Source organism: Alosa pseudoharengus, unplaced genomic scaffold (assembly GCF_046254945.1).
Source record: "Alosa pseudoharengus isolate Yale_2024_CS ecotype anadromous, Long Island Sound unplaced genomic scaffold, YU_APseudo_1.1 YU_APseudo_1.1_scf_20, whole genome shotgun sequence".
NCBI classification, from domain to species: Eukaryota; Metazoa; Chordata; class Actinopteri; order Clupeiformes; family Clupeidae; genus Alosa; species Alosa pseudoharengus.
In genome coordinates this window covers 28,712,739-28,738,335 of record NW_027468664.1, presented here as the reverse complement: position 1 = coordinate 28,738,335, position 25,597 = coordinate 28,712,739, and the positions used below count along the sequence as shown (strand labels likewise).

Genomic DNA, 25,597 nt, shown 5'->3' with positions numbered 1-25,597 from the left:
TGCCGACGTGTAAGCTCCTCCCTCTCGTTCGTCGCTATCAGCTGTCCTAAGAACGTTCGACCACACGTGAACAACAGGCCGTGCTGCCGACGTGTAAGCTCCTCCCTCTCGTTCGTCGCTATCAGCAGTACACGTTGGCGCACGAACAAACAGAGGGCACTTCTTTTTCACAGATCGAGGGACCCCACCATAAGGTGGGGCATCAAAAAATTCATATCAACTCATAGTGGTCCTTTCCACGGAAATCTTTAGTAAAAGGCGAAAGATTTATACGATATGAAGAGAACCATGAGTGTTCTGCCAGTCTGGAACATGACTTGAGCTAGCCACCGCCAGCGCCACAGGTCACTATCAGAGTTACAGGTAGCCTAAACACCACGCACAGACCTTCAACGTACTGCTTTACCTTCATGCAAATGTTGAAGTTATCAGCATACGGCCTACTCATTTTCAGAAGTGGCCCATGAAAAGTATTTTTTTCCCCTTTTTTTTCTTTTCAAAGGCCAGAAAACCCACAAAGCATGCTGGGAAGCTGAAATGCAGTCGCACAAGTAGGCGGAGACTGAGTATGATCAGGGGAGTAAGGGCCGAGGTTAAGGTGGGGGTGGGGCGAGTATGACGGGCAACTACACAATACTTGTTTGCTATACTACATCCAGAGTAAAGGGAAAATATTTAGATGCATATCTCCCTTCAGCCGGTACATTGCCAAATAGAACCGAGACGAAATTTGCTACTCTGACCTGCCCAAAAAGCGCCGAACCCGACAAGAACACTGATTTACGCTTCTTTCAACAACCAAACAGTCTCCTTGGAGACCACCAAAAATTGCCATTGCCGACTATATTTCAAGTCGTCAAGGCGGGGTATTGGGTAAAGTTTTCAACTAGCAATAATCACGCCTCGGATAAACCTCATAGGCTACGATACTGCCACTGCGCAGAGATGACTGGAGATGGGAATGTGTTCTGGGACCAGGTGTGGGCAACAGTCATCACAAAGCTGGTGAGCTCAACTATCTAAAGAATATCATCCATCCTATGCTATGCTAAACCATGTACAAGTACAACCCAAGTGCTGTTGTAGAGCAGTGGGCACCACAAGATGACATCAAAATACAGCAATTACTACAGCATATAACAGATCATTTTTTCACCCGACCGTTGCATGCTGGGATGCTGAAATGCAGTCGCACAAATAGGCGGAGACTGAGTATGATCAGGGGAGTAAGGGCCGAGGTTAAGGTGGGGGTGGGGCGAGTATGACGGGCCACTAAACAATACTTGCTTGCTGTACTACATCCAGAGTAAAGGGAAAATATTTAGATGCATATCTCCCTTCAGCTGGTACATTGCCAAATAGAACCGACACGAAATTTGCTGCTCTGACCTGCCCAAAAAGAGCCGGAGAGTTGACGACCAGGTAGGCTATTCCTACCTCACTGTTCGGAAGGTCACCAAAGTCGCACAGCGCACAAAGCGCCGAACCCGAAAAGAACACTGATTTTACGCTTCTTTCAACAACCAAACAGTCTCCTTGGAGACCACCAAAAATTGCCATTGTCGACTATATTTCAAGTCGTCAAGGCGGGGTATTGGGTAAAGTTTTCAACTAGCAATAATCGCGCCTCGGATAAACCTCATAGGCTACGATACTGCCACTGCGCAGAGATGACTGGAGATGGGAATGTGTTCTGGGACCGGGTGTGGGCAACAGTCATCACAAAGCTGGTGAGCTCAACTATCTAAAGAATATCATCCATCCTATGCTATGCTAAACCATGTACAAGTACAACCCAAGTGCTGTTGTAGAGCAGTGGGCACCACAAGATCTTTGCTTCCGAAATCGGACGTGCTCAGCGTGGTATGGCCGTAAGCAACTGCACACCGACAAAGTTGACCTGATAAACCTCCAGCAGCTGGGCATAAGAGCTCCCGGTATGATTTCAGGCTTGAGCCACTTACTCATTCAGAAAAAAGGCTGTATTAGGGAATAAAGACACACACGAGGAGGTTGCTATATTTCAGACGGGCATAGGCTACTTGAAGAGAGAGCTCCAAAAGAGAACGAGGACAAAAGTGATCAGAGTTTCAGAAATCTACCTGTCCTAAGAACGTTCGACCACACGTGAACAACAGGCCGTGCTGCCGACGTGTAAGCTCCTCCCTCTCGTTTGTCGCTATCAGCAGTACACGTCGGCACACGAACAAACAGAGGGCACTTCTTTTTCACAGATCGAGGGACCCCACCATAAGGTGGGGCATCAAAAAATTCATATCAACTCATAGTGGTCCTTTCCACGGAAATCTTTAGTAAAAGGCGAAAGATTTATACGATATGAAGAGAACCATGAGTGTTCCGCCAGTCTGGAACATGACTTGAGCTAGCCACCGCCAGCGCCACAGGTCACTATCAGAGTTACAGGTAGCCTAAACACCACTCACAGACCTTCAACGTACTGCTTTACCTTCATGCAAATGTTGAAGTTATCAGCATACGGCCTACTCATTTTCAGAAGTGGCCCATGAAAAGTATTTTTTTCCCCTTTTTTTTCTTTTCAAAGGCCAGAAAACCCACAAAGCATGCTGGGAAGCTGAAATGCAGTCGCACAAGTAGGCGGAGACTGACTATGATCAGGGGAGTAAGGGCCGAGGTTAAGGTGGGGGTGGGGCGAGTATGACGGGCAACTACACAATACTTGTTTGCTATACTACATCCAGAGTAAAGGGAAAATATTTAGATGCATATCTCCCTTCAGCCGGTACATTGCCAAATAGAACCGAGACGAAATTTGCTACTCTGACCTGCCCAAAAAGCGCCGAACCCGACAAGAACACTGATTTACGCTTCTTTCAACAACCAAACAGTCTCCTTGGAGACCACCAAAAATTGCCATTGCCGACTATATTTCAAGTCGTCAAGGCGGGGTATTGGGTAAAGTTTTCAACTAGCAATAATCACGCCTCGGATAAACCTCATAGGCTACGATACTGCCACTGCGCAGAGATGACTGGAGATGGGAATGTGTTCTGGGACCAGGTGTGGGCAACAGTCATCACAAAGCTGGTGAGCTCAACTATCTAAAGAATATCATCCATCCTATGCTATGCTAAACCATGTACAAGTACAACCCAAGTGCTGTTGTAGAGCAGTGGGCACCACAAGATGACATCAAAATACAGCAATTACTACAGCATATAACAGATCATTTTTTCACCCGACCGTTGCATGCTGGGATGCTGAAATGCAGTCGCACAAATAGGCGGAGACTGAGTATGATCAGGGGAGTAAGGGCCGAGGTTAAGGTGGGGGTGGGGCGAGTATGACGGGCCACTAAACAATACTTGCTTGCTGTACTACATCCAGAGTAAAGGGAAAATATTTAGATGCATATCTCCCTTCAGCTGGTACATTGCCAAATAGAACCGACACGAAATTTGCTGCTCTGACCTGCCCAAAAAGAGCCGGAGAGTTGACGACCAGGTAGGCTATTCCTACCTCACTGTTCGGAAGGTCACCAAAGTCGCACAGCGCACAAAGCGCCGAACCCGAAAAGAACACTGATTTTACGCTTCTTTCAACAACCAAACAGTCTCCTTGGAGACCACCAAAAATTGCCATTGTCGACTATATTTCAAGTCGTCAAGGCGGGGTATTGGGTAAAGTTTTCAACTAGCAATAATCGCGCCTCGGATAAACCTCATAGGCTACGATACTGCCACTGCGCAGAGATGACTGGAGATGGGAATGTGTTCTGGGACCGGGTGTGGGCAACAGTCATCACAAAGCTGGTGAGCTCAACTATCTAAAGAATATCATCCATCCTATGCTATGCTAAACCATGTACAAGTACAACCCAAGTGCTGTTGTAGAGCAGTGGGCACCACAAGATCTTTGCTTCCGAAATCGGACGTGCTCAGCGTGGTATGGCCGTAAGCAACTGCACACCGACAAAGTTGACCTGATAAACCTCCAGCAGCTGGGCATAAGAGCTCCCGGTATGATTTCAGGCTTGAGCCACTTACTCATTCAGAAAAAAGGCTGTATTAGGGAATAAAGACACACACGAGGAGGTTGCTATATTTCAGACGGGCATAGGCTACTTGAAGAGAGAGCTCCAAAAGAGAACGAGGACAAAAGTGATCAGAGTTTCAGAAATCTACCTGTCCTAAGAACGTTCGACCACACGTGAACAACAGGCCGTGCTGCCGACATGTAAGCTCCTCCCTCTCGTTTGTCGCTATCAGCAGTACACGTCGGCGCACGAACAAACAGAGGGCACTTCTTTTTCACAGATCGAGGGACCCCACCATAAGGTGGGGCATCAAAAAATTCATATCAACTCATAGTGGTGCTTTCCACGGAAATCTTTAGTAAAAGGCGAAAGATTTATACGATATGAAGAGAACCATGAGTGTTCCGCCAGTCTGGAACATGACTTGAGCTAGCCACCGCCAGCGCCACAGGTCACTATCAGAGTTACAGGTAGCCTAAACACCACTCACAGACCTTCAACGTACTGCTTTACCTTCATGCAAATGTTGAAGTTATCAGCATACGGCCTACTCATTTTCAGAAGTGGCCCATGAAAAGTATTTTTTTCCCCTTTTTTTTCTTTTCAAAGGCCAGAAAACCCACAAAGCATGCTGGGAAGCTGAAATGCAGTCGCACAAGTAGGCGGAGACTGACTATGATCAGGGGAGTAAGGGCCGAGGTTAAGGTGGGGGTGGGGCGAGTATGACGGGCAACTACACAATACTTGTTTGCTATACTACATCCAGAGTAAAGGGAAAATATTTAGATGCATATCTCCCTTCAGCCGGTACATTGCCAAATAGAACCGAGACGAAATTTGCTGCTCTGACCTGCCCAAAAAGCGCCGAACCCGACAAGAACACTGATTTACGCTTCTTTCAACAACCAAACAGTCTCCTTGGAGACCACCAAAAATTGCCATTGCCGACTATATTTCAAGTCGTCAAGGCGGGGTATTGGGTAAAGTTTTCAACTAGCAATAATCACGCCTCGGATAAACCTCATAGGCTACGATACTGCCACTGCGCAGAGATGACTGGAGATGGGAATGTGTTCTGGGACCGGGTGTGGGCAACAGTCATCACAAAGCTGGTGAGCTCAACTATCTAAAGAATATCATCCATCCTATGCTATGCTAAACCATGTACAAGTACAACCCAAGTGCTGTTGTAGAGCAGTGGGCACCACAAGATCGATCGGGCGTGCTCAGCGTGGTATGGCCGTAAGCAACTGCACACCGACAAAGTTGACCTGATAAACCTCCAGCAGCTGGGCATAAGAGCTCCCGGTATGATTTCAGGCTTGAGCCACTTACTCATTCAGAAAAAAGGCTGTATCAGGGAATAAAGACACACACGAGGAGGTTGCTATATTTCAGACGGGCATAGGCTACTTGAAGAGAGAGCTCCAAAAGAGAACGAGGACAAAAGTGATCAGAGTTTCAGAAATCTACCTGTCCTAAGAACGTTCGACCACACGTGAACAACAGGCCGTGCTGCCGACGTGTAAGCTCCTCCCTCTCGTTCGTCGCTATCAGCAGTACACGCAGGCGCACGAACAAACAGAGGGCACTTCTTTTTCACAGATCGAGGAACCCCACCATAAGGTGGGGCATCAAAAAATTCATATCAACTCATAGTGGTCCTTTCCACGGAAATCTTTAGTAAAAGGCGAAAGATTTATACGATATGAAGAGAACCATGAGTGTTCTGCCAGTCTGGAACATGACTTGAGCTAGCCACCGCCAGCGCCACAGGTCACTATCAGAGTTACAGGTAGCCTAAACACCACGCACAGACCTTCAACGTACTGCTTTACCTTCATGCAAATGTTGAAGTTATCAGCATACGGCCTACTCATTTTCAGAAGTGGCCCATGAAAAGTATTTTTTTCCCCTTTTTTTTCTTTTCAAAGGCCAGAAAACCCACAAAGCATGCTGGGAAGCTGAAATGCAGTCGCACAAGTAGGCGGAGACTGAGTATGATCAGGGGAGTAAGGGCCGAGGTTAAGGTGGGGGTGGGGCGAGTATGACAGGCAACTACACAATACTTGTTTGCTATACTACATCCAGAGTTAAGGGAAAATATTTAGATGCATATCTCCCTTCAGCCGGTACATTGACAAATAGAACCGAGACGAAATTTGCTGCTCTGACCTGCCCAAAAAGCGCCGAACCGGACAAGAACACTGATTTACGCTTCTTTCAACAACCAAACAGTCTCCTTGGAGACCACCAAAAATTGCCATTGCCGACTATATTTCAAGTCGTCAAGGCTGGGTATTGGGTAAAGTTTTCAACTAGCAATAATCACGCCTCGGATAAACCTCATAGGCTACGATATTGCCACTGCGCAGAGATGACTGGAGATGGGAATGTGTTCTGGGACCAGGTGTGGGCAACAGTCATCACAAAGCTGGTGAGCTCAACTATCTAAAGAATATCATCCATCCTATGCTATGCTAAACCATGTACAAGTACAACCCAAGTGCTGTTGTAGAGCAGTGGGCACCACAAGATGACATCAAAATACAGCAATTACTACAGCATATAACAGATCATTTTTTCACCCGACCGTCAAAAAATTCATATCAACTCATAGTGGTCCTTTCCACGGAAATCTTTAGTAAAAGGCGAAAGATTTATACGATATGAAGAGAACCATGAGTGTTCTGCCAGTCTGGAACATGACTTGAGCTAGCCACCGCCAGCGCCACAGGTCACTATCAGAGTTACAGGTAGCCTAAACACCACGCACAGACCTTCAACGTACTGCTTTACCTTCATGCAAATGTTGAAGTTATCAGCATACGGCCTACTCATTTTCAGAAGTGGCCCATGAAAAGTATTTTTTCCCCTTTTTTTTCTTTTCAAAGGCCAGAAAACCCACAAAGCATGCTGGGAAAAAGGCTGTATCAGGGAATAAAGACACACACGAGGAGGTTGCTATATTTCAGACGGGCATAGGCTACTTGAAGAGAGAGCTCCAAAAGAGAACGAGGACAAAAGTGATCAGAGTTTCAGAAATCTACCTGTCCTAAGAACGTTCGACCACACGTGAACAACAGGCCGTGCTGCCGACGTGTAAGCTCCTCCCTCTCGTTCGTCGCTATCAGCTGTCCTAAGAACGTTCGACCACACGTGAACAACAGGCCGTGCTGCCGACGTGTAAGCTCCTGCCTCTCGTTCGTCGCTATCAGCAGTACACGTTGGCGCACGAACAAACAGAGGGCACTTCTTTTTCACAGATCGAGGGACCCCACCATAAGGTGGGGCATCAAAAAATTCATATCAACTCATAGTGGTCCTTTCCACGGAAATCTTTAGTAAAAGGCGAAAGATTTATACGATATGAAGAGAACCATGAGTGTTCTGCCAGTCTGGAACATGACTTGAGCTAGCCACCGCCAGCGCCACAGGTCACTATCAGAGTTACAGGTAGCCTAAACACCACGCACAGACCTTCAACGTACTGCTTTACCTTCATGCAAATGTTGAAGTTATCAGCATACGGCCTACTCATTTTCAGAAGTGGCCCATGAAAAGTATTTTTTTCCCCTTTTTTTTCTTTTCAAAGGCCAGAAAACCCACAAAGCATGCTGGGAAGCTGAAATGCAGTCGCACAAGTAGGCGGAGACTGAGTATGATCAGGGGAGTAAGGGCCGAGGTTAAGGTGGGGGTGGGGCGAGTATGACAGGCAACTACACAATACTTGTTTGCTATACTACATCCAGAGTTAAGGGAAAATATTTAGATGCATATCTCCCTTCAGCCGGTACATTGACAAATAGAACCGAGACGAAATTTGCTGCTCTGACCTGCCCAAAAAGCGCCGAACCGGACAAGAACACTGATTTACGCTTCTTTCAACAACCAAACAGTCTCCTTGGAGACCACCAAAAATTGCCATTGCCGACTATATTTCAAGTCGTCAAGGCTGGGTATTGGGTAAAGTTTTCAACTAGCAATAATCACGCCTCGGATAAACCTCGTAGGCTACGATATTGCCACTGCGCAGAGATGACTGGAGATGGGAATGTGTTCTGGGACCAGGTGTGGGCAACAGTCATCACAAAGCTGGTGAGCTCAACTATCTAAAGAATATCATCCATCCTATGCTATGCTAAACCATGTACAAGTACAACCCAAGTGCTGTTGTAGAGCAGTGGGCACCACAAGATGACATTAAAATACAGCAATTACTACAGCATATAACAGATCATTTTTTCACCCGACCGTCAAAAAATTCATATCAACTCATAGTGGTCCTTTCCACGGAAATCTTTAGTAAAAGGCGAAAGATTTATACGATATGAAGAGAACCATGAGTGTTCTGCCAGTCTGGAACATGACTTGAGCTAGCCACCGCCAGCGCCACAGGTCACTATCAGAGTTACAGGTAGCCTAAACACCACGCACAGACCTTCAACGTACTGCTTTACCTTCATGCAAATGTTGAAGTTATCAGCATACGGCCTACTCATTTTCAGAAGTGGCCCATGAAAAGTATTTTTTCCCCTTTTTTTTCTTTTCAAAGGCCAGAAAACCCACAAAGCATGCTGGGAAAAAGGCTGTATCAGGGAATAAAGACACACACGAGGAGGTTGCTATATTTCAGACGGGCATAGGCTACTTGAAGAGAGAGCTCCAAAAGAGAACGAGGACAAAAGTGATCAGAGTTTCAGAAATCTACCTGTCCTAAGAACGTTCGACCACACGTGAACAACAGGCCGTGCTGCCGACGTGTAAGCTCCTCCCTCTCGTTCGTCGCTATCAGCTGTCCTAAGAACGTTCGACCACACGTGAACAACAGGCCGTGCTGCCGACGTGTAAGCTCCTCCCTCTCGTTCGTCGCTATCAGCAGTACACGTTGGCGCACGAACAAACAGAGGGCACTTCTTTTTCACAGATCGAGGGACCCCACCATAAGGTGGGGCATCAAAAAATTCATATCAACTCATAATGGTCCTTTCCACGGAAATCTTTAGTAAAAGGCGAAAGATTTATACGATATGAAGAGAACCATGAGTGTTCTGCCAGTCTGGAACATGACTTGAGCTAGCCACCGCCAGCGCCACAGGTCACTATCAGAGTTACAGGTAGCCTAAACACCACGCACAGACCTTCAACGTACTGCTTTACCTTCATGCAAATGTTGAAGTTATCAGCATACGGCCTACTCATTTTCAGAAGTGGCCCATGAAAAGTATTTTTTTCCCCTTTTTTTTCTTTTCAAAGGCCAGAAAACCCACAAAGCATGCTGGGAAGCTGAAATGCAGTCGCACAAGTAGGCGGAGACTGAGTATGATCAGGGGAGTAAGGGCCGAGGTTAAGGTGGGGGTGGGGCGAGTATGACGGGCAACTACACAATACTTGTTTGCTATACTACATCCAGAGTAAAGGGAAAATATTTAGATGCATATCTCCCTTCAGCCGGTACATTGCCAAATAGAACCGAGACGAAATTTGCTACTCTGACCTGCCCAAAAAGTGCCGAACCCGACAAGAACACTGATTTACGCTTCTTTCAACAACCAAACAGTCTCCTTGGAGACCACCAAAAATTGCCATTGCCGACTATATTTCAAGTCGTCAAGGCGGGGTATTGGGTAAAGTTTTCAACTAGCAATAATCACGCCTCGGATAAACCTCATAGGCTACGATACTGCCACTGCGCAGAGATGACTGGAGATGGGAATGTGTTCTGGGACCAGGTGTGGGCAACAGTCATCACAAAGCTGGTGAGCTCAACTATCTAAAGAATATCATCCATCCTATGCTATGCTAAACCATGTACAAGTACAACCCAAGTGCTGTTGTAGAGCAGTGGGCACCACAAGATGACATCAAAATACAGCAATTACTACAGCATATAACAGATCGATCATTTTTTCACCCGACCGTCAAAAAATTCATATCAACTCATAGTGGTCCTTTCCACGGAAATCTTTAGTAAAAGGCGAAAGATTTATACGATATGAAGAGAACCATGAGTGTTCTGCCAGTCTGGAACATGACTTGAGCTAGCCACCGCCAGCGCCACAGGTCACTATCAGAGTTACAGGTAGCCTAAACACCACGCACAGACCTTCAACGTACTGCTTTACCTTCATGCAAATGTTGAAGTTATCAGCATACGGCCTACTCATTTTCAGAAGTGGCCCATGAAAAGTATTTTTTCCCCTTTTTTGTCTTTTCAAAGGCCAGAAAACCCACAAAGCATGCTGGGAAAAAGGCTGTATCAGGGAATAAAGACACACACGAGGAGGTTGCTATATTTCAGACGGGCATAGGCTACTTGAAGAGAGAGCTCCAAAAGAGAACGAGGACAAAAGTGATCAGAGTTTTAGAAATCTACCTGTCCTAAGAACGTTCGACCACACGTGAACAACAGGCCGTGCTGCCGACGTGTAAGCTCCTCCCTCTCGTTCGTCGCTATCAGCTGTCCTAAGAACGTTCGACCACACGTGAACAACAGGCCGTGCTGCCGACGTGTAAGCTCCTCCCTCTCGTTCGTCGCTATCAGCAGTACACGTTGGCGCACGAACAAACAGAGGGCACTTCTTTTTCACAGATCGAGGGACCCCACCATAAGGTGGGGCATCAAAAAATTCATATCAACTCATAATGGTCCTTTCCACGGAAATCTTTAGTAAAAGGCGAAAGATTTATACGATATGAAGAGAACCATGAGTGTTCTGCCAGTCTGGAACATGACTTGAGCTAGCCACCGCCAGCGCCACAGGTCACTATCAGAGTTACAGGTAGCCTAAACACCACGCACAGACCTTCAACGTACTGCTTTACCTTCATGCAAATGTTGAAGTTATCAGCATACGGCCTACTCATTTTCAGAAGTGGCCCATGAAAAGTATTTTTTTCCCCTTTTTTTTCTTTTCAAAGGCCAGAAAACCCACAAAGCATGCTGGGAAGCTGAAATGCAGTCGCACAAGTAGGCGGAGACTGAGTATGATCAGGGGAGTAAGGGCCGAGGTTAAGGTGGGGGTGGGGCGAGTATGACGGGCAACTACACAATACTTGTTTGCTATACTACATCCAGAGTAAAGGGAAAATATTTAGATGCATATCTCCCTTCAGCCGGTACATTGCCAAATAGAACCGAGACGAAATTTGCTACTCTGACCTGCCCAAAAAGCGCCGAACCCGACAAGAACACTGATTTACGCTTCTTTCAACAACCAAACAGTCTCCTTGGAGACCACCAAAAATTGCCATTGCCGACTATATTTCAAGTCGTCAAGGCGGGGTATTGGGTAAAGTTTTCAACTAGCAATAATCACGCCTCGGATAAACCTCATAGGCTACGATACTGCCACTGCGCAGAGATGACTGGAGATGGGAATGTGTTCTGGGACCAGGTGTGGGCAACAGTCATCACAAAGCTGGTGAGCTCAACTATCTAAAGAATATCATCCATCCTATGCTATGCTAAACCATGTACAAGTACAACCCAAGTGCTGTTGTAGAGCAGTGGGCACCACAAGATGACATCAAAATACAGCAATTACTACAGCATATAACAGATCATTTTTTCACCCGACCGTCAAAAAATTCATATCAACTCATAGTGGTCCTTTCCACGGAAATCTTTAGTAAAAGGCGAAAGATTTATACGATATGAAGAGAACCATGAGTGTTCTGCCAGTCTGGAACATGACTTGAGCTAGCCACCGCCAGCGCCACAGGTCACTATCAGAGTTACAGGTAGCCTAAACACCACGCACAGACCTTCAACGTACTGCTTTACCTTCATGCAAATGTTGAAGTTATCAGCATACGGCCTACTCATTTTCAGAAGTGGCCCATGAAAAGTATTTTTTCCCCTTTTTTTTCTTTTCAAAGGCCAGAAAACCCACAAAGCATGCTGGGAAAAAGGCTGTATCAGGGAATAAAGACACACACGAGGAGGTTGCTATATTTCAGACGGGCATAGGCTACTTGAAGAGAGAGCTCCAAAAGAGAACGAGGACAAAAGTGATCAGAGTTTCAGAAATCTACCTGTCCTAAGAACGTTCGACCACACGTGAACAACAGGCCGTGCTGCCGACGTGTAAGCTCCTCCCTCTCGTTCGTCGCTATCAGCTGTCCTAAGAACGTTCGACCACACGTGAACAACAGGCCGTGCTGCCGACGTGTAAGCTCCTCCCTCTCGTTCGTCGCTATCAGCAGTACACGTTGGCGCACGAACAAACAGAGGGCACTTCTTTTTCACAGATCGAGGGACCCCACCATAAGGTGGGGCATCAAAAAATTCATATCAACTCATAGTGGTCCTTTCCACGGAAATCTTTAGTAAAAGGCGAAAGATTTATACGATATGAAGAGAACCATGAGTGTTCTGCCAGTCTGGAACATGACTTGAGCTAGCCACCGCCAGCGCCACAGGTCACTATCAGAGTTACAGGTAGCCTAAACACCACGCACAGACCTTCAACGTACTGCTTTACCTTCATGCAAATGTTGAAGTTATCAGCATACGGCCTACTCATTTTCAGAAGTGGCCCATGAAAAGTATTTTTTTCCCCTTTTTTTTCTTTTCAAAGGCCAGAAAACCCACAAAGAATGCTGGGAAGCTGAAATGCAGTCGCACAAGTAGGCGGAGACTGAGTATGATCAGGGGAGTAAGGGCCGAGGTTAAGGTGGGGGTGGGGCGAGTATGACGGGCAACTACACAATACTTGTTTGCTATACTACATCCAGAGTAAAGGGAAAATATTTAGATGCATATCTCCCTTCTGCCGGTACATTGCCAAATAGAACCGAGTCGAAATTTGCTACTCTGACCTGCCCAAAAAGCGCCGAACCCGACAAGAACACTGATTTACGCTTCTTTCAACAACCAAACCGTCTCCTTGGAGACCACCAAAAATTGCCATTGCCGACTATATTTCAAGTCGTCAAGGCGGGGTATTGGGTAAAGTTTTCAACTAGCAATAATCACGCCTCGGATAAACCTCATAGGCTACGATACTGCCACTGCGCAGAGATGACTGGAGATGGGAATGTGTTCTGGGACCAGGTGTGGGCAACAGTCATCACAAAGCTGGTGAGCTCAACTATCTAAAGAATATCATCCATCCTATGCTATGCTAAACCATGTACAAGTACAACCCAAGTGCTGTTGTAGAGCAGTGGGCACCACAAGATGACATCAAAATACAGCAATTACTACAGCATATAACAGATCATTTTTTCACCCGACCGTTGCATGCTGGGATGCTGAAATGCAGTCGCACAAATAGGCGGAGACTGAGTATGATCAGGGGAGTAAGGGCCGAGGTTAAGGTGGGGGTGGGGCGAGTATGACGGGCCACTAAACAATACTTGCTTGCTGTACTACATCCAGAGTAAAGGGAAAATATTTAGATGCATATCTCCCTTCAGCTGGTACATTGCCAAATAGAACCGACACGAAATTTGCTGCTCTGACCTGCCCAAAAAGAGCCGGAGAGTTGACGACCAGGTAGGCTATTCCTACCTCACTGTTCGGAAGGTCACCAAAGTCGCACAGCGCACAAAGCGCCGAACCCGACAAGAACACTGATTTTACGCTTCTTTCAACAACCAAACAGTCTCCTTGGAGACCACCAAAAATTGCCATTGCCGACTATATTTCAAGTCGTCAAGGCGGGGTATTGGGTAAAGTTTTCAACTAGCAATAATCGCGCCTCGGATAAACCTCATAGGCTACGATACTGCCACTGCGCAGAGATGACTGGAGATGGGAATGTGTTCTGGGACCGGGTGTGGGCAACAGTCATCACAAAGCTGGTGAGCTCAACTATCTAAAGAATATCATCCATCCTATGCTATGCTAAACCATGTACAAGTACAACCCAAGTGCTGTTGTAGAGCAGTGGGCACCACAAGATCTTTGCTTCCGAAATCGGACGAGATCGGGCGTGCTCAGCGTGGTATGGCCGTAAGCAACTGCACACCGACAAAGTTGACCTGATAAACCTCCAGCAGCTGGGCATAAGAGCTCCCGGTATGATTTCAGGCTTGAGCCACTTACTCATTCAGAAAAAAGGCTGTATTAGGGAATAAAGACACACACGAGGAGGTTGCTATATTTCAGACGGGCATAGGCTACTTGAAGAGAGAGCTCCAAAAGAGAACGAGGACAAAAGTGATCAGAGTTTCAGAAATCTACCTGTCCTAAGAACGTTCGACCACACGTGAACAACAGGCCGTGCTGCCGACGTGTAAGCTCCTCCCTCTCGTTTGTCGCTATCAGCAGTACACGTCGGCGCACAAACAAACAGAGGGCACTTCTTTTTCACAGATCGAGGGACCCCACCATAAGGTGGGGCATCAAAAAATTCATATCAACTCATAGTGGTCCTTTCCACGGAAATCTTTAGTAAAAGGCGAAAGATTTATACGATATGAAGAGAACCATGAGTGTTCCGCCAGTCTGGAACATGACTTGAGCTAGCCACCGCCAGCGCCACAGGTCACTATCAGAGTTACAGGTAGCCTAAACACCACTGACAGACCTTCAACGTACTGCTTTACCTTCATGCAAATGTTGAAGTTATCAGCATACGGCCTACTCATTTTCAGAAGTGGCCCATGAAAAGTATTTTTTTCCCCTTTTTTTTCTTTTCAAAGGCCAGAAAACCCACAAAGAATGCTGGGAAGCTGAAATGCAGTCGCACAAGTAGGCGGAGACTGAGTATGATCAGGGGAGTAAGGGCCGAGGTTAAGGTGGGGGTGGGGCGAGTATGACGGGCAACTACACAATACTTGTTTGCTATACTACATCCAGAGTAAAGGGAAAATATTTAGATGCATATCTCCCTTCTGCCGGTACATTGCCAAATAGAACCGAGTCGAAATTTGCTACTCTGACCTGCCCAAAAAGCGCCGAACCCGACAAGAACACTGATTTACGCTTCTTTCAACAACCAAACAGTCTCCTTGGAGACCACCAAAAATTGCCATTGCCGACTATATTTCAAGTCGTCAAGGCGGGGTATTGGGTAAAGTTTTCAACTAGCAATAATCACGCCTCGGATAAACCTCATAGGCTACGATACTGCCACTGCGCAGAGATGACTGGAGATGGGAATGTGTTCTGGGACCAGGTGTGGGCAACAGTCATCACAAAGCTGGTGAGCTCAACTATCTAAAGAATATCATCCATCCTATGCTATGCTAAACCATGTACAAGTACAACCCAAGTGCTGTTGTAGAGCAGTGGGCACCACAAGATGACATCAAAATACAGCAATTACTACAGCATATAACAGATCATTTTTTCACCCGACCGTTGCATGCTGGGATGCTGAAATGCAGTCGCACAAATAGGCGGAGACTGAGTATGATCAGGGGAGTAAGGGCCGAGGTTAAGGTGGGGGTGGGGCGAGTATGACGGGCCACTAAACAATACTTGCTTGCTGTACTACATCCAGAGTAAAGGGAAAATATTTAGATGCATATCTCCCTTCAGCTGGTACATTGCCAAATAGAACCGACACGAAATTTGCTGCTCTGACCTGCCCAAAAAGAGCCGGAGAGTTGACGACCAGGTAGGCTATTCCTACCTCACTGTTCGGAAGGTCACCAAAGTCGCACAGCGCACAAAGCGCCGAACCCGACAAGAACACTGATTTTACGCTTCTTTCAACAACCAAACAGTCTCCTTGGAGACCACCAAAAATTGCCATTGCCGACTATATTTCAAGTCGTCAAGGCGGGGTATTGGGTAAAGTTTTCAACTAGCAATAATCGCGCCTCGGATAAACCTCATAGGCTACGATACTGCCACTGCGCAGAGATGACTGGAGATGGGAATGTGTTCTGGGACCGGGTGTGGGCAACAGTCATCACAAAGCTGGTGAGCTCAACTATCTAAAGAATATCATCCATCCTATGCTATGCTAAACCATGTACAAGTACAACCCAAGTGCTGTTGTAGAGCAGTGGGCACCACAAGATCTTTGCTTCCGAAATCGGACGAGATCGGGCGTGCTCAGCGTGGTATGGCCGTAAGCAACTGCACACCGACAAAGTTGACCTGATAAACCTCCAGCAGCTGGGCATAAGAGCTCCCGGTATGATTTCAGGCTTGAGCCACTTACTCATTCAGAAAAAAGGCTGTATTAGGGAATAAAGACACACACGAGGAGGTTGCTATATTTCAGACGGGCATAGGCTACTTGAAGAGAGAGCTCCAAAAGAGAACGAGGACAAAAGTGATCAGAGTTTCAGAAATCTACCTGTCCTAAGAACGTTCGACCACACGTGAACAACAGGCCGTGCTGCCGACGTGTAAGCTCCTCCCTCTCGTTTGTCGCTATCAGCAGTACACGTCGGCGCACAAACAAACAGAGGGCACTTCTTTTTCACAGATCGAGGGACCCCACCATAAGGTGGGGCATCAAAAAATTCATATCAACTCATAGTGGTCCTTTCCACAGAAATCTTTAGTAAAAGGCGAAAGATTTATACGATATGAAGAGAACCATGAGTGTTCCGCCAGTCTGGAACATGACTTGAGCTAGCCACCGCCAGCGCCACAGGTCACTATCAGAGTTACAGGTAGCCTAAACACCACTGACAGACCTTCAACGTACTGCTTTACCTTCATGCAAATGTTGAAGTTATCAGCATACGGCCTACTCATTTTCAGAAGTGGCCCATGAAAAGTATTTTTTTCCCCTTTTTTTTCTTTTCAAAGGCCAGAAAACCCACAAAGCATGCTGGGAAGCTGAAATGCAGTCGCACAAGTAGACGGAGACTGAGTATGATCAGGGGAGTAAGGGCCGAGGTTAAGGTGGGGGTGGGGCGAGTATGACGGGCAACTACACAATACTTGTTTGCTATACTACATCCAGAGTAAAGGGAAAATATTTAGATGCATATCTCCCTTCAGCCGGTACATTGCCAAATAGAATCGAGACGAAATTTGCTGCTCTGACCTGCCCAAAAAGCGCCGAACCGGACAAGAACACTGATTTACGCTTCTTTCAACAACCAAACAGTCTCCTTGGAGACCACCAAAAATTGCCATTGCCGACTATATTTCAAGTCGTCAAGGCGGGGTATTGGGTAAAGTTTTCAACTAGCAATAATCACGCCTCGGATAAACCTCATAGGCTACGATACTGCCACTGCGCAGAGATGACTGGAGATGGGAATGTGTTCTGGGACCGGGTGTGGGCAACAGTCATCACAAAGCTGGTGAGCTCAACTATCTAAAGAATATCATCCATCCTATGCTATGCTAAACCATGTACAAGTACAACCCAAGTGCTGTTGTAGAGCAGTGGGCACCACAAGATCTTTGCTTCTGAAATCGGACGAGATCGGACGTGCTCAGCGTGGTATGGCCGTAAGCAACTGCACACCGACAAAGTTGACCTGATAAACCTCCAGCAGCTGGGCATAAGAGCTCCCGGTATGATTTCAGGCTTGAGCCACTTACTCATTCAGAAAAAAGGCTGTATCAGGGAATAAAGACACACACGAGGAGGTTGCTATATTTCAGACGGGCATAGGCTACTTGAAGAGAGAGCTCCAAAAGAGAACGAGGACAAAAGTGATCAGAGTTTCAGAAATCTACCTGTCCTAAGAACGTTCGACCACACGTGAACAACAGGCCGTGCTGCCGACGTGTAAGCTCCTCCCTCTCGTTCGTCGCTATCAGCAGTACACGTTGGCGCACGAACAAACAGAGGGCACTTCTTTTTCACAGATCGAGGAACCCCACCATAAGGTGGGGGATAAAAAAATTCATATCAACTCATAGTGGTCCTTTCCACGGAAATCTTTAGTAAAAGGCGAAAGATTTATACGATATGAAGAGAACCATGAGTGTTCTGCCAGTCTGGAACATGACTTGAGCTAGCCACCGCCAGCGCCACAGGTCACTATCAGAGTTACAGGTAGCCTAAACACCACGCACAGACCTTCAACGTACTGCTTTACCTTCATGCAAATGTTGAAGTTATCAGCATACGGCCTACTCATTTTCAGAAGTGGCCCATGAAAAGTATTTTTTTCCCCTTTTTTTTCTTTTCAAAGGCCAGAAAACCCACAAAGCATGCTGGGAAGCTGAAATGCAGTCGCACAAGTAGGCGGAGACTGAGTATGATCAGGGGAGTAAGGGCCGAGGTTAAGGTGGGGGTGGGGCGAGTATGACAGGCAACTACACAATACTTGTTTGCTATACTACATCCAGAGTAAAGGGAAAATATTTAGATGCATATCTCCCTTCAGCCGGTACATTGACAAATAGAACCGAGACGAAATTTGCTGCTCTGACCTGCCCAAAAAGCGCCGAACCGGACAAGAACACTGATTTACGCTTCTTTCAACAACCAAACAGTCTCCTTGGAGACCACCAAAAATTGCCATTGCCGACTATATTTCAAGTCGTCAAGGCTGGGTATTGGGTAAAGTTTTCAACTAGCAATAATCACGCCTCGGATAAACCTCATAGGCTACGATATTGCCACTGCGCAGAGATGACTGGAGATGGGAATGTGTTCTGGGACCAGGTGTGGGCAACAGTCATCACAAAGCTGGTGAGCTCAACTATCTAAAGAATATCATCCATCCTATGCTATGCTAAACCATGTACAAGTACAACCCAAGTGCTGTTGTAGAGCAGTGGGCACCACAAGATGACATCAAAATACAGCAATTACTACAGCATATAACAGATCATTTTTTCACCCGACCGTTGCATGCTGGGATGCTGAAATGCAGTCGCACAAATAGGCGGAGACTGAGTATTATCAGGGGAGTAAGGGCCGAGGTTAAGGTGGGGGTGGGGCGAGTATGACGGGCCACTAAACAATACTTGCTTGCTGTACTACATCCAGAGTAAAGGGAAAATATTTAGATGCATATCTCCCTTCAGCTGGTACATTGCCAAATAGAACCGACACGAAATTTGCTGCTCTGACCTGCCCAAAAAGAGCCGGAGAGTTGACGACCAGGTAGGCTATTCCTACCTCACTGTTCGGAAGGTCACCAAAGTCGCACAGCGCACAAAGCGCCGAACCCGACAAGAACACTGATTTTACGCTTCTTTCAACAACCAAACAGTCTCCTTGGAGACCACCAAAAATTGCCATTGCCGACTATATTTCAAGTCGTCAAGGCGGGGTATTGGGTAAAGTTTTCAACTAGCAATAATCGCGCCTCGGATAAACCTCATAGGCTACGATACTGCCACTGCGCAGAGATGACTGGAGATGGGAATGTGTTCTGGGACCGGGTGTGGGCAACAGTCATCACAAAGCTGGTGAGCTCAACTATCTAAAGAATATCATCCATCCTATGCTATGCTAAACCATGTACAAGTACAACCCAAGTGCTGTTGTAGAGCAGTGGGCACCACAAGATCTTTGCTTCCGAAATCGGACGAGATCGGGCGTGCTCAGCGTGGTATGGCCGTAAGCAACTGCACACCGACAAAGTTGACCTGATAAACCTCCAGCAGCTGGGCATAAGAGCTCCCGGTATGATTTCAGGCTTGAGCCACTTACTCATTCAGAAAAAAGGCTGTATTAGGGAATAAAGACACACACGAGGAGGTTGCTATATTTCAGACGGGCATAGGCTACTTGAAGAGAGAGCTCCAAAAGAGAACGAGGACAAAAGTGATCAGAGTTTCAGAAATCTACCTGTCCTAAGAACGTTCGACCACACGTGAACAACAGGCCGTGCTGCCGACGTGTAAGCTCCTCCCTCTCGTTTGTCGCTATCAGCAGTACACGTCGGCGCACAAACAAACAGAGGGCACTTCTTTTTCACAGATCGAGGGACCCCACCATAAGGTGGGGCATCAAAAAATTCATATCAACTCATAGTGGTCCTTTCCACAGAAATCTTTAGTAAAAGGCGAAAGATTTATACGATATGAAGAGAACCATGAGTGTTCCGCCAGTCTGGAACATGACTTGAGCTAGCCACCGCCAGCGCCACAGGTCACTATCAGAGTTACAGGTAGCCTAAACACCACTGACAGACCTTCAACGTACTGCTTTACCTTCATGCAAATGTTGAAGTTATCAGCATACGGCCTACTCATTTTCAGAAGTGGCCCATGAAAAGTATTTTTTTCCCCTTTTTTTTCTTTTCAAAGGCCAGAAAACCCACAAAGCATGCTGGGAAGCTGAAATGCAGTCGCACAAGTAGACGGAGACTGAGTATGATCAGGGGAGTAAGGGCCGAGGTTAAGGTGGGGGTGGGGCGAGTATGACGGGCAACTACACAATACTTGTTTGCTATACTACATCCAGAGTAAAGGGAAAATATTTAGATGCATATCTCCCTTCAGCCGGTACATTGCCAAATAGAATCGAGACGAAATTTGCTGCTCTGACCTGCCCAAAAAGCGCCGAACCGGACAAGAACACTGATTTACGCTTCTTTCAACAACCAAACAGTCTCCTTGGAGACCACCAAAAATTGCCATTGCCGACTATATTTCAAGTCGTCAAGGCGGGGTATTGGGTAAAGTTTTCAACTAGCAATAATCACGCCTCGGATAAACCTCATAGGCTACGATACTGCCACTGCGCAGAGATGACTGGAGATGGGAATGTGTTCTGGGACCGGGTGTGGGCAACAGTCATCACAAAATCTAAAGAATATTATCCATCCTATGCTATGCTAAACCATGTACAAGTACAACCCAAGTGCTGTTGTAGAGCAGTGGGCACCACAAGATCTTTGCTTCTGCAATCGGACGAGATCGGGCGTGCTCAGCGTGGTATGGCCGTAAGCAACTGCACACCGACAAAGTTGACCTGATAAACCCCCAGCAGCTGGGCATAAGAGCTCCCGGTATGATTTCAGGCTTGAGCCACTTACTCATTCAGAAAAAAGGCTGTATCAGGGAATAAAGACACACACGAGGAGGTTGCTATATTTCAGACGGGCATAGGCTACTTGAAGAGAGAGCTCCAAAAGAGAACGAGGACAAAAGTGATCAGAGTTTCAGAAATCTACCTGTCCTAAGAACGTTCGACCACACGTGAACAACAGGCCGTGCTGCCGACGTGTAAGCTCCTCCCTCTCGTTCGTCGCTATCAGCAGTACACGTCGGCGCACAAACAAACAGAGGGCCTTCTTTTTCACAGATCGAGGGACCGGCATCAAAAAATTCATATCAACTCATAGTGGTCCTTTCCACGGAAATCTTTAGTAAAAGGCGAAAGATTTATACGATATGAAGAGAACCATGAGTGTTCTGCCAGTCTGGAACATGACTTGAGCTCGCCACCGCCAGCGCCACAGGTCACTATCAGAGTTACAGGTAGCATAAACACCACGCACAGACCTTCAACGTACTGCTTTACCTTCATGCAAATGTTGAAGTTATCAGCATACGGCCTACTCATTTTCAGAAGTGGCCCATGAAAAGTATTTGTTTTCCCTTTTTTTTCTTTTCAAAGGCCAGAAAACCCACAAAGCATGCTGGGAAGCTGAAATGCAGTCGCACAAGTAGGCGGAGACTGAGTATGATCAGGGGAGTAAGGGCCGAGGTTAAGGTGGGGGTGGGGCGAGTATGACGGGCAACTACACAATACTTGTTTGCTATACTACATCCAGAGTAAAGGGAAAATATTTAGATGCATATCTCCCTTCAGCCGGTACATTGCCAAATAGAACCGAGACGAAATTTGCTGCTCTGACCTGCCCAAAAAGCGCCGAACCCGACAAGAACACTGATTTACGCTTCTTTCAACAACCAAACAGTCTCCTTGGAGACCACCAAAAATTGCCATTGCCGACTATATTTCAAGTCGTCAAGGCGGGGTATTGGGTAAAGTTTTCAACTAGCAATAATCACGCCTCGGATAAACCTCATAGGCTACGATACTGCCACTGCGCAGAGATGACTGGAGATGGGAATGTGTTCTGGGACCAGGTGTGGGCAACAGTCATCACAAAGCTGGTGAGCTCAACTATCTAAAGAATATCATCCATCCTATGCTATGCTAAACCATGTACAAGTACAACCCAAGTGCTGTTGTAGAGCAGTGGGCACCACAAGATGACATCAAAATACAGCAATTACTACAGCATATAACAGATCATTTTTTGACCCGACCGTTGCATGCTGGGATGCTGAAATGCAGTCGCACAAATAGGCGGAGACTGAGTATTATCAGGGGAGTAAGGGCCGAGGTTAAGGTGGGGGTGGGGCGAGTATGACGGGCCACTAAACAATACTTGCTTGCTGTACTACATCCAGAGTAAAGGGAAAATATTTACATGCATATCTCCCTTCAGCTGGTACATTGCCAAATAGAACCGACACGAAATTTGCTGCTCTGACCTGCCCAAAAAGAGCCGGAGAGTTGACGACCAGGTAGGCTATTCCTACCTCACTGTTCGGAAGGTCACCAAAGTCGCACAGCGCACAAAGCGCCGAACCCGACAAGAACACTGATTTTACGCTTCTTTCAACAACCAAACAGTCTCCTTGGAGACCACCAAAAATTGCCATTGCCGACTATATTTCAAGTCGTCAAGGCGGGGTATTGGGTAAAGTTTTCAACTAGCAATAATCGCGCCTCGGATAAACCTCATAGGCTACGATACTGCCACTGCGCAGAGATGACTGGAGATGGGAATGTGTTCTGGGACCGGGTGTGGGCAACAGTCATCACAAAGCTGGTGAGCTCAACTATCTAAAGAATATCATCCATCCTATGCTATGCTAAACCATGTACAAGTACAACCCAAGTGCTGTTGTAGAGCAGTGGGCACCACAAGATCTTTGCTTCCGAAATCGGACGAGATCGGGCGTGCTCAGCGTGGTATGGCCGTAAGCAACTGCACACCGACAAAGTTGACCTGATAAACCTCCAGCAGCTGGGCATAAGAGCTCCCGGTATGATTTCAGGCTTGAGCCACTTACTCATTCAGAAAAAAGGCTGTATCAGGGAATAAAGACACACACGAGGAGGTTGCTATATTTCAGACGGGCATAGGCTACTTGAAGAGAGAGCTCCAAAAGAGAACGAGGACAAAAGTGATCAGAGTTTCAGAAATCTACCTGTCCTAAGAACGTTCGACCACACGTGAACAACAGGCCGTGCTGCCGACGTGTAAGCTCCTCCCTCTCGTTCGTCGCTATCAGCAGTACACGTCGGCGCACGAACAAACAGAGGGCCTTCTTTTTCACAGATCGAGGGACCCCACCATAAGGTGGGGCATCAAAAAATTCATATCAACTCATAGTGGTCCTTTCCACGGAAATCTTTAGTAAAAGGCGAAAGATTTATACGATATGAAGAGAACCATGAGTGTTCTGCCAGTCTGGAACATGACTTGAGCTCGCCACCGCCAGCGCCACAGGTCACTATCAGAGTTACAGGTAGCCTAAACACCACGCACAGACCTTCAACGTACTGCTTTACCTTCATGCAAATGTTGAAGTTATCAGCATACGGCCTACTCATTTTCAGAAGTGGCCCATGAAAAGTATTTTTTTTCCCTTTTTTTTCTTTTCAAAGGCCAGAAAACCCACAAAGCATGCTGGGAAGCTGAAATGCAGTCGCACAAGTAGGCGGAGACTGAGTATGATCAGGGGAGTAAGGGCCGAGGTTAAGGTGGGGGTGGGGCGAGTATGACGGGCAACTTCACAATACTTGTTTGCTATACTACATCCAGAGTAAAGGGAAAATATTTAGATGCATATCTCCCTTCAGCCGGTACATTGCCAAATAGAACCGAGACGAAATTTGCTGCTCTGACCTGCCCAAAAAGCGCCGAACCCGACAAGAACACTGATTTACGCTTCTTTCAACAACCAAACAGTCTCCTTGGAGACCACCAAAAATTGCCATTGCCGACTATATTTCAAGTCGTCAAGGCGGGGTATTGGGTAAAGTTTTCAACTAGCAATAATCACGCCTCGGATAAACCTCATAGGCTACGATACTGCCACTGCGCAGAGATGACTGGAGATGGGAATGTGTTCTGGGACCAGGTGTGGGCAACAGTCATCACAAAGCTGGTGAGCTCAACTATCTAAAGAATATCATCCATCCTATGCTATGCTAAACCATGTACAAGTACAACCCAAGTGCTGTTGTAGAGCAGTGGGCACCACAAGATGACATCAAAATACAGCAATTACTACAGCATATAACAGATCATTTTTTGACCCGACCGTTGCATGCTGGGATGCTGAAATGCAGTCGCACAAATAGGCGGAGACTGAGTATTATCAGGGGAGTAAGGGCCGAGGTTAAGGTGGGGGTGGGGCGAGTATGACGGGCCACTAAACAATACTTGCTTGCTGTACTACATCCAGAGTAAAGGGAAAATATTTACATGCATATCTCCCTTCAGCTGGTACATTGCCAAATAGAACCGACACGAAATTTGCTGCTCTGACCTGCCCAAAAAGAGCCGGAGAGTTGACGACCAGGTAGGCTATTCCTACCTCACTGTTCGGAAGGTCACCAAAGTCGCACAGCGCACAAAGCGCCGAACCCGACAAGAACACTGATTTTACGCTTCTTTCAACAACCAAACAGTCTCCTTGGAGACCACCAAAAATTGCCATTGCCGACTATATTTCAAGTCGTCAAGGCGGGGTATTGGGTAAAGTTTTCAACTAGCAATAATCGCGCCTCGGATAAACCTCATAGGCTACGATACTGCCACTGCGCAGAGATGACTGGAGATGGGAATGTGTTCTGGGACCGGGTGTGGGCAACAGTCATCACAAAGCTGGTGAGCTCAACTATCTAAAGAATATCATCCATCCTATGCTATGCTAAACCATGTACAAGTACAACCCAAGTGCTGTTGTAGAGCAGTGGGCACCACAAGATCTTTGCTTCCGAAATCGGACGAGATCGGGCGTGCTCAGCGTGGTATGGCCGTAAGCAACTGCACACCGACAAAGTTGACCTGATAAACCTCCAGCAGCTGGGCATAAGAGCTCCCGGTATGATTTCAGGCTTGAGCCACTTACTCATTCAGAAAAAAGGCTGTATCAGGGAATAAAGACACACACGAGGAGGTTGCTATATTTCAGACGGGCATAGGCTACTTGAAGAGAGAGCTCCAAAAGAGAACGAGGACAAAAGTGATCAGAGTTTCAGAAATCTACCTGTCCTAAGAACGTTCGACCACACGTGAACAACAGGCCGTGCTGCCGACGTGTAAGCTCCTCCCTCTCGTTCGTCGCTATCAGCAGTACACGTCGGCGCACAAACAAACAGAGGGCCTTCTTTTTCACAGATCGAGGGACCGGCATCAAAAAATTCATATCAACTCATAGTGGTCCTTTCCACGGAAATCTTTAGTAAAAGGCGAAAGATTTATACGATATGAAGAGAACCATGAGTGTTCTGCCAGTCTGGAACATGACTTGAGCTCGCCACCGCCAGCGCCACAGGTCACTATCAGAGTTACAGGTAGCCTAAACACCACGCACAGACCTTCAACGTACTGCTTTACCTTCATGCAAATGTTGAAGTTATCAGCATACGGCCTACTCATTTTCAGAAGTGGCCCATGAAAAGTATTTTTTTTCCCTTTTTTTTCTTTTCAAAG

General features: G+C 46.7%; 40 non-coding genes across 40 annotated transcripts; all 40 read right to left on the bottom strand.

Annotated features, from left to right (window-relative positions):
• Window positions 1-181: 181 nt before the first annotated feature.
• On the bottom strand, window positions 182-296 carry LOC143137182 (U5 spliceosomal RNA). The gene has a single exon (XR_012989751.1). It is a non-coding gene; the product is annotated as a U5 spliceosomal RNA (small nuclear RNA).
• Window positions 297-806: 510 nt separating this feature from the next.
• Window positions 807-947, bottom strand: LOC143137121 (U4 spliceosomal RNA). The gene has a single exon (XR_012989695.1). It is a non-coding gene; the product is annotated as a U4 spliceosomal RNA (small nuclear RNA).
• Window positions 948-1,531: 584 nt separating this feature from the next.
• LOC143137093 (U4 spliceosomal RNA) lies at window positions 1,532-1,672 on the bottom strand. The gene has a single exon (XR_012989669.1). It is a non-coding gene; the product is annotated as a U4 spliceosomal RNA (small nuclear RNA).
• A 570-nt stretch (window positions 1,673-2,242) lies between these two features.
• LOC143137181 (U5 spliceosomal RNA) lies at window positions 2,243-2,357 on the bottom strand. Its single transcript, XR_012989750.1, has one exon. It is a non-coding gene; the product is annotated as a U5 spliceosomal RNA (small nuclear RNA).
• A 510-nt stretch (window positions 2,358-2,867) lies between these two features.
• On the bottom strand, window positions 2,868-3,008 carry LOC143137120 (U4 spliceosomal RNA). The gene has a single exon (XR_012989694.1). It is a non-coding gene; the product is annotated as a U4 spliceosomal RNA (small nuclear RNA).
• A 584-nt stretch (window positions 3,009-3,592) lies between these two features.
• On the bottom strand, window positions 3,593-3,733 carry LOC143137091 (U4 spliceosomal RNA). Its single transcript, XR_012989667.1, has one exon. It is a non-coding gene; the product is annotated as a U4 spliceosomal RNA (small nuclear RNA).
• A 570-nt stretch (window positions 3,734-4,303) lies between these two features.
• Window positions 4,304-4,418, bottom strand: LOC143137261 (U5 spliceosomal RNA). The gene has a single exon (XR_012989828.1). It is a non-coding gene; the product is annotated as a U5 spliceosomal RNA (small nuclear RNA).
• A 510-nt stretch (window positions 4,419-4,928) lies between these two features.
• Window positions 4,929-5,069, bottom strand: LOC143137119 (U4 spliceosomal RNA). The gene has a single exon (XR_012989693.1). It is a non-coding gene; the product is annotated as a U4 spliceosomal RNA (small nuclear RNA).
• Window positions 5,070-5,628: 559 nt separating this feature from the next.
• LOC143137180 (U5 spliceosomal RNA) lies at window positions 5,629-5,743 on the bottom strand. Its single transcript, XR_012989749.1, has one exon. It is a non-coding gene; the product is annotated as a U5 spliceosomal RNA (small nuclear RNA).
• Window positions 5,744-6,253: 510 nt separating this feature from the next.
• On the bottom strand, window positions 6,254-6,394 carry LOC143137137 (U4 spliceosomal RNA). Its single transcript, XR_012989710.1, has one exon. It is a non-coding gene; the product is annotated as a U4 spliceosomal RNA (small nuclear RNA).
• A 194-nt stretch (window positions 6,395-6,588) lies between these two features.
• On the bottom strand, window positions 6,589-6,704 carry LOC143137389 (U5 spliceosomal RNA). Its single transcript, XR_012989950.1, has one exon. It is a non-coding gene; the product is annotated as a U5 spliceosomal RNA (small nuclear RNA).
• Window positions 6,705-7,289: 585 nt separating this feature from the next.
• Window positions 7,290-7,404, bottom strand: LOC143137179 (U5 spliceosomal RNA). Its single transcript, XR_012989748.1, has one exon. It is a non-coding gene; the product is annotated as a U5 spliceosomal RNA (small nuclear RNA).
• Window positions 7,405-7,914: 510 nt separating this feature from the next.
• Window positions 7,915-8,055, bottom strand: LOC143137153 (U4 spliceosomal RNA). Its single transcript, XR_012989726.1, has one exon. It is a non-coding gene; the product is annotated as a U4 spliceosomal RNA (small nuclear RNA).
• A 194-nt stretch (window positions 8,056-8,249) lies between these two features.
• LOC143137388 (U5 spliceosomal RNA) lies at window positions 8,250-8,365 on the bottom strand. Its single transcript, XR_012989949.1, has one exon. It is a non-coding gene; the product is annotated as a U5 spliceosomal RNA (small nuclear RNA).
• A 585-nt stretch (window positions 8,366-8,950) lies between these two features.
• Window positions 8,951-9,065, bottom strand: LOC143137171 (U5 spliceosomal RNA). The gene has a single exon (XR_012989741.1). It is a non-coding gene; the product is annotated as a U5 spliceosomal RNA (small nuclear RNA).
• Window positions 9,066-9,575: 510 nt separating this feature from the next.
• On the bottom strand, window positions 9,576-9,716 carry LOC143137118 (U4 spliceosomal RNA). Its single transcript, XR_012989692.1, has one exon. It is a non-coding gene; the product is annotated as a U4 spliceosomal RNA (small nuclear RNA).
• A 198-nt stretch (window positions 9,717-9,914) lies between these two features.
• On the bottom strand, window positions 9,915-10,030 carry LOC143136869 (U5 spliceosomal RNA). Its single transcript, XR_012989467.1, has one exon. It is a non-coding gene; the product is annotated as a U5 spliceosomal RNA (small nuclear RNA).
• Window positions 10,031-10,615: 585 nt separating this feature from the next.
• On the bottom strand, window positions 10,616-10,730 carry LOC143137170 (U5 spliceosomal RNA). The gene has a single exon (XR_012989740.1). It is a non-coding gene; the product is annotated as a U5 spliceosomal RNA (small nuclear RNA).
• Window positions 10,731-11,240: 510 nt separating this feature from the next.
• LOC143137116 (U4 spliceosomal RNA) lies at window positions 11,241-11,381 on the bottom strand. The gene has a single exon (XR_012989690.1). It is a non-coding gene; the product is annotated as a U4 spliceosomal RNA (small nuclear RNA).
• A 194-nt stretch (window positions 11,382-11,575) lies between these two features.
• On the bottom strand, window positions 11,576-11,691 carry LOC143137390 (U5 spliceosomal RNA). Its single transcript, XR_012989951.1, has one exon. It is a non-coding gene; the product is annotated as a U5 spliceosomal RNA (small nuclear RNA).
• Window positions 11,692-12,276: 585 nt separating this feature from the next.
• LOC143137178 (U5 spliceosomal RNA) lies at window positions 12,277-12,391 on the bottom strand. Its single transcript, XR_012989747.1, has one exon. It is a non-coding gene; the product is annotated as a U5 spliceosomal RNA (small nuclear RNA).
• Window positions 12,392-12,901: 510 nt separating this feature from the next.
• Window positions 12,902-13,042, bottom strand: LOC143137114 (U4 spliceosomal RNA). The gene has a single exon (XR_012989689.1). It is a non-coding gene; the product is annotated as a U4 spliceosomal RNA (small nuclear RNA).
• A 584-nt stretch (window positions 13,043-13,626) lies between these two features.
• LOC143137022 (U4 spliceosomal RNA) lies at window positions 13,627-13,767 on the bottom strand. Its single transcript, XR_012989601.1, has one exon. It is a non-coding gene; the product is annotated as a U4 spliceosomal RNA (small nuclear RNA).
• A 580-nt stretch (window positions 13,768-14,347) lies between these two features.
• LOC143137177 (U5 spliceosomal RNA) lies at window positions 14,348-14,462 on the bottom strand. Its single transcript, XR_012989746.1, has one exon. It is a non-coding gene; the product is annotated as a U5 spliceosomal RNA (small nuclear RNA).
• Window positions 14,463-14,972: 510 nt separating this feature from the next.
• Window positions 14,973-15,113, bottom strand: LOC143137113 (U4 spliceosomal RNA). The gene has a single exon (XR_012989688.1). It is a non-coding gene; the product is annotated as a U4 spliceosomal RNA (small nuclear RNA).
• A 584-nt stretch (window positions 15,114-15,697) lies between these two features.
• Window positions 15,698-15,838, bottom strand: LOC143137021 (U4 spliceosomal RNA). The gene has a single exon (XR_012989600.1). It is a non-coding gene; the product is annotated as a U4 spliceosomal RNA (small nuclear RNA).
• Window positions 15,839-16,418: 580 nt separating this feature from the next.
• On the bottom strand, window positions 16,419-16,533 carry LOC143137270 (U5 spliceosomal RNA). The gene has a single exon (XR_012989837.1). It is a non-coding gene; the product is annotated as a U5 spliceosomal RNA (small nuclear RNA).
• Window positions 16,534-17,043: 510 nt separating this feature from the next.
• On the bottom strand, window positions 17,044-17,184 carry LOC143137112 (U4 spliceosomal RNA). The gene has a single exon (XR_012989687.1). It is a non-coding gene; the product is annotated as a U4 spliceosomal RNA (small nuclear RNA).
• A 580-nt stretch (window positions 17,185-17,764) lies between these two features.
• On the bottom strand, window positions 17,765-17,879 carry LOC143137234 (U5 spliceosomal RNA). Its single transcript, XR_012989803.1, has one exon. It is a non-coding gene; the product is annotated as a U5 spliceosomal RNA (small nuclear RNA).
• A 510-nt stretch (window positions 17,880-18,389) lies between these two features.
• LOC143137136 (U4 spliceosomal RNA) lies at window positions 18,390-18,530 on the bottom strand. Its single transcript, XR_012989709.1, has one exon. It is a non-coding gene; the product is annotated as a U4 spliceosomal RNA (small nuclear RNA).
• Window positions 18,531-19,114: 584 nt separating this feature from the next.
• LOC143137020 (U4 spliceosomal RNA) lies at window positions 19,115-19,255 on the bottom strand. The gene has a single exon (XR_012989599.1). It is a non-coding gene; the product is annotated as a U4 spliceosomal RNA (small nuclear RNA).
• A 580-nt stretch (window positions 19,256-19,835) lies between these two features.
• Window positions 19,836-19,950, bottom strand: LOC143137269 (U5 spliceosomal RNA). Its single transcript, XR_012989836.1, has one exon. It is a non-coding gene; the product is annotated as a U5 spliceosomal RNA (small nuclear RNA).
• A 510-nt stretch (window positions 19,951-20,460) lies between these two features.
• Window positions 20,461-20,601, bottom strand: LOC143137111 (U4 spliceosomal RNA). The gene has a single exon (XR_012989686.1). It is a non-coding gene; the product is annotated as a U4 spliceosomal RNA (small nuclear RNA).
• A 551-nt stretch (window positions 20,602-21,152) lies between these two features.
• Window positions 21,153-21,265, bottom strand: LOC143137375 (U5 spliceosomal RNA). Its single transcript, XR_012989937.1, has one exon. It is a non-coding gene; the product is annotated as a U5 spliceosomal RNA (small nuclear RNA).
• Window positions 21,266-21,775: 510 nt separating this feature from the next.
• On the bottom strand, window positions 21,776-21,916 carry LOC143137110 (U4 spliceosomal RNA). The gene has a single exon (XR_012989685.1). It is a non-coding gene; the product is annotated as a U4 spliceosomal RNA (small nuclear RNA).
• Window positions 21,917-22,500: 584 nt separating this feature from the next.
• Window positions 22,501-22,641, bottom strand: LOC143137019 (U4 spliceosomal RNA). The gene has a single exon (XR_012989598.1). It is a non-coding gene; the product is annotated as a U4 spliceosomal RNA (small nuclear RNA).
• A 579-nt stretch (window positions 22,642-23,220) lies between these two features.
• LOC143137176 (U5 spliceosomal RNA) lies at window positions 23,221-23,335 on the bottom strand. The gene has a single exon (XR_012989745.1). It is a non-coding gene; the product is annotated as a U5 spliceosomal RNA (small nuclear RNA).
• Window positions 23,336-23,845: 510 nt separating this feature from the next.
• On the bottom strand, window positions 23,846-23,986 carry LOC143137109 (U4 spliceosomal RNA). The gene has a single exon (XR_012989684.1). It is a non-coding gene; the product is annotated as a U4 spliceosomal RNA (small nuclear RNA).
• A 584-nt stretch (window positions 23,987-24,570) lies between these two features.
• Window positions 24,571-24,711, bottom strand: LOC143137018 (U4 spliceosomal RNA). Its single transcript, XR_012989597.1, has one exon. It is a non-coding gene; the product is annotated as a U4 spliceosomal RNA (small nuclear RNA).
• Window positions 24,712-25,278: 567 nt separating this feature from the next.
• On the bottom strand, window positions 25,279-25,391 carry LOC143137374 (U5 spliceosomal RNA). The gene has a single exon (XR_012989936.1). It is a non-coding gene; the product is annotated as a U5 spliceosomal RNA (small nuclear RNA).
• Window positions 25,392-25,597: the final 206 nt, after the last annotated feature.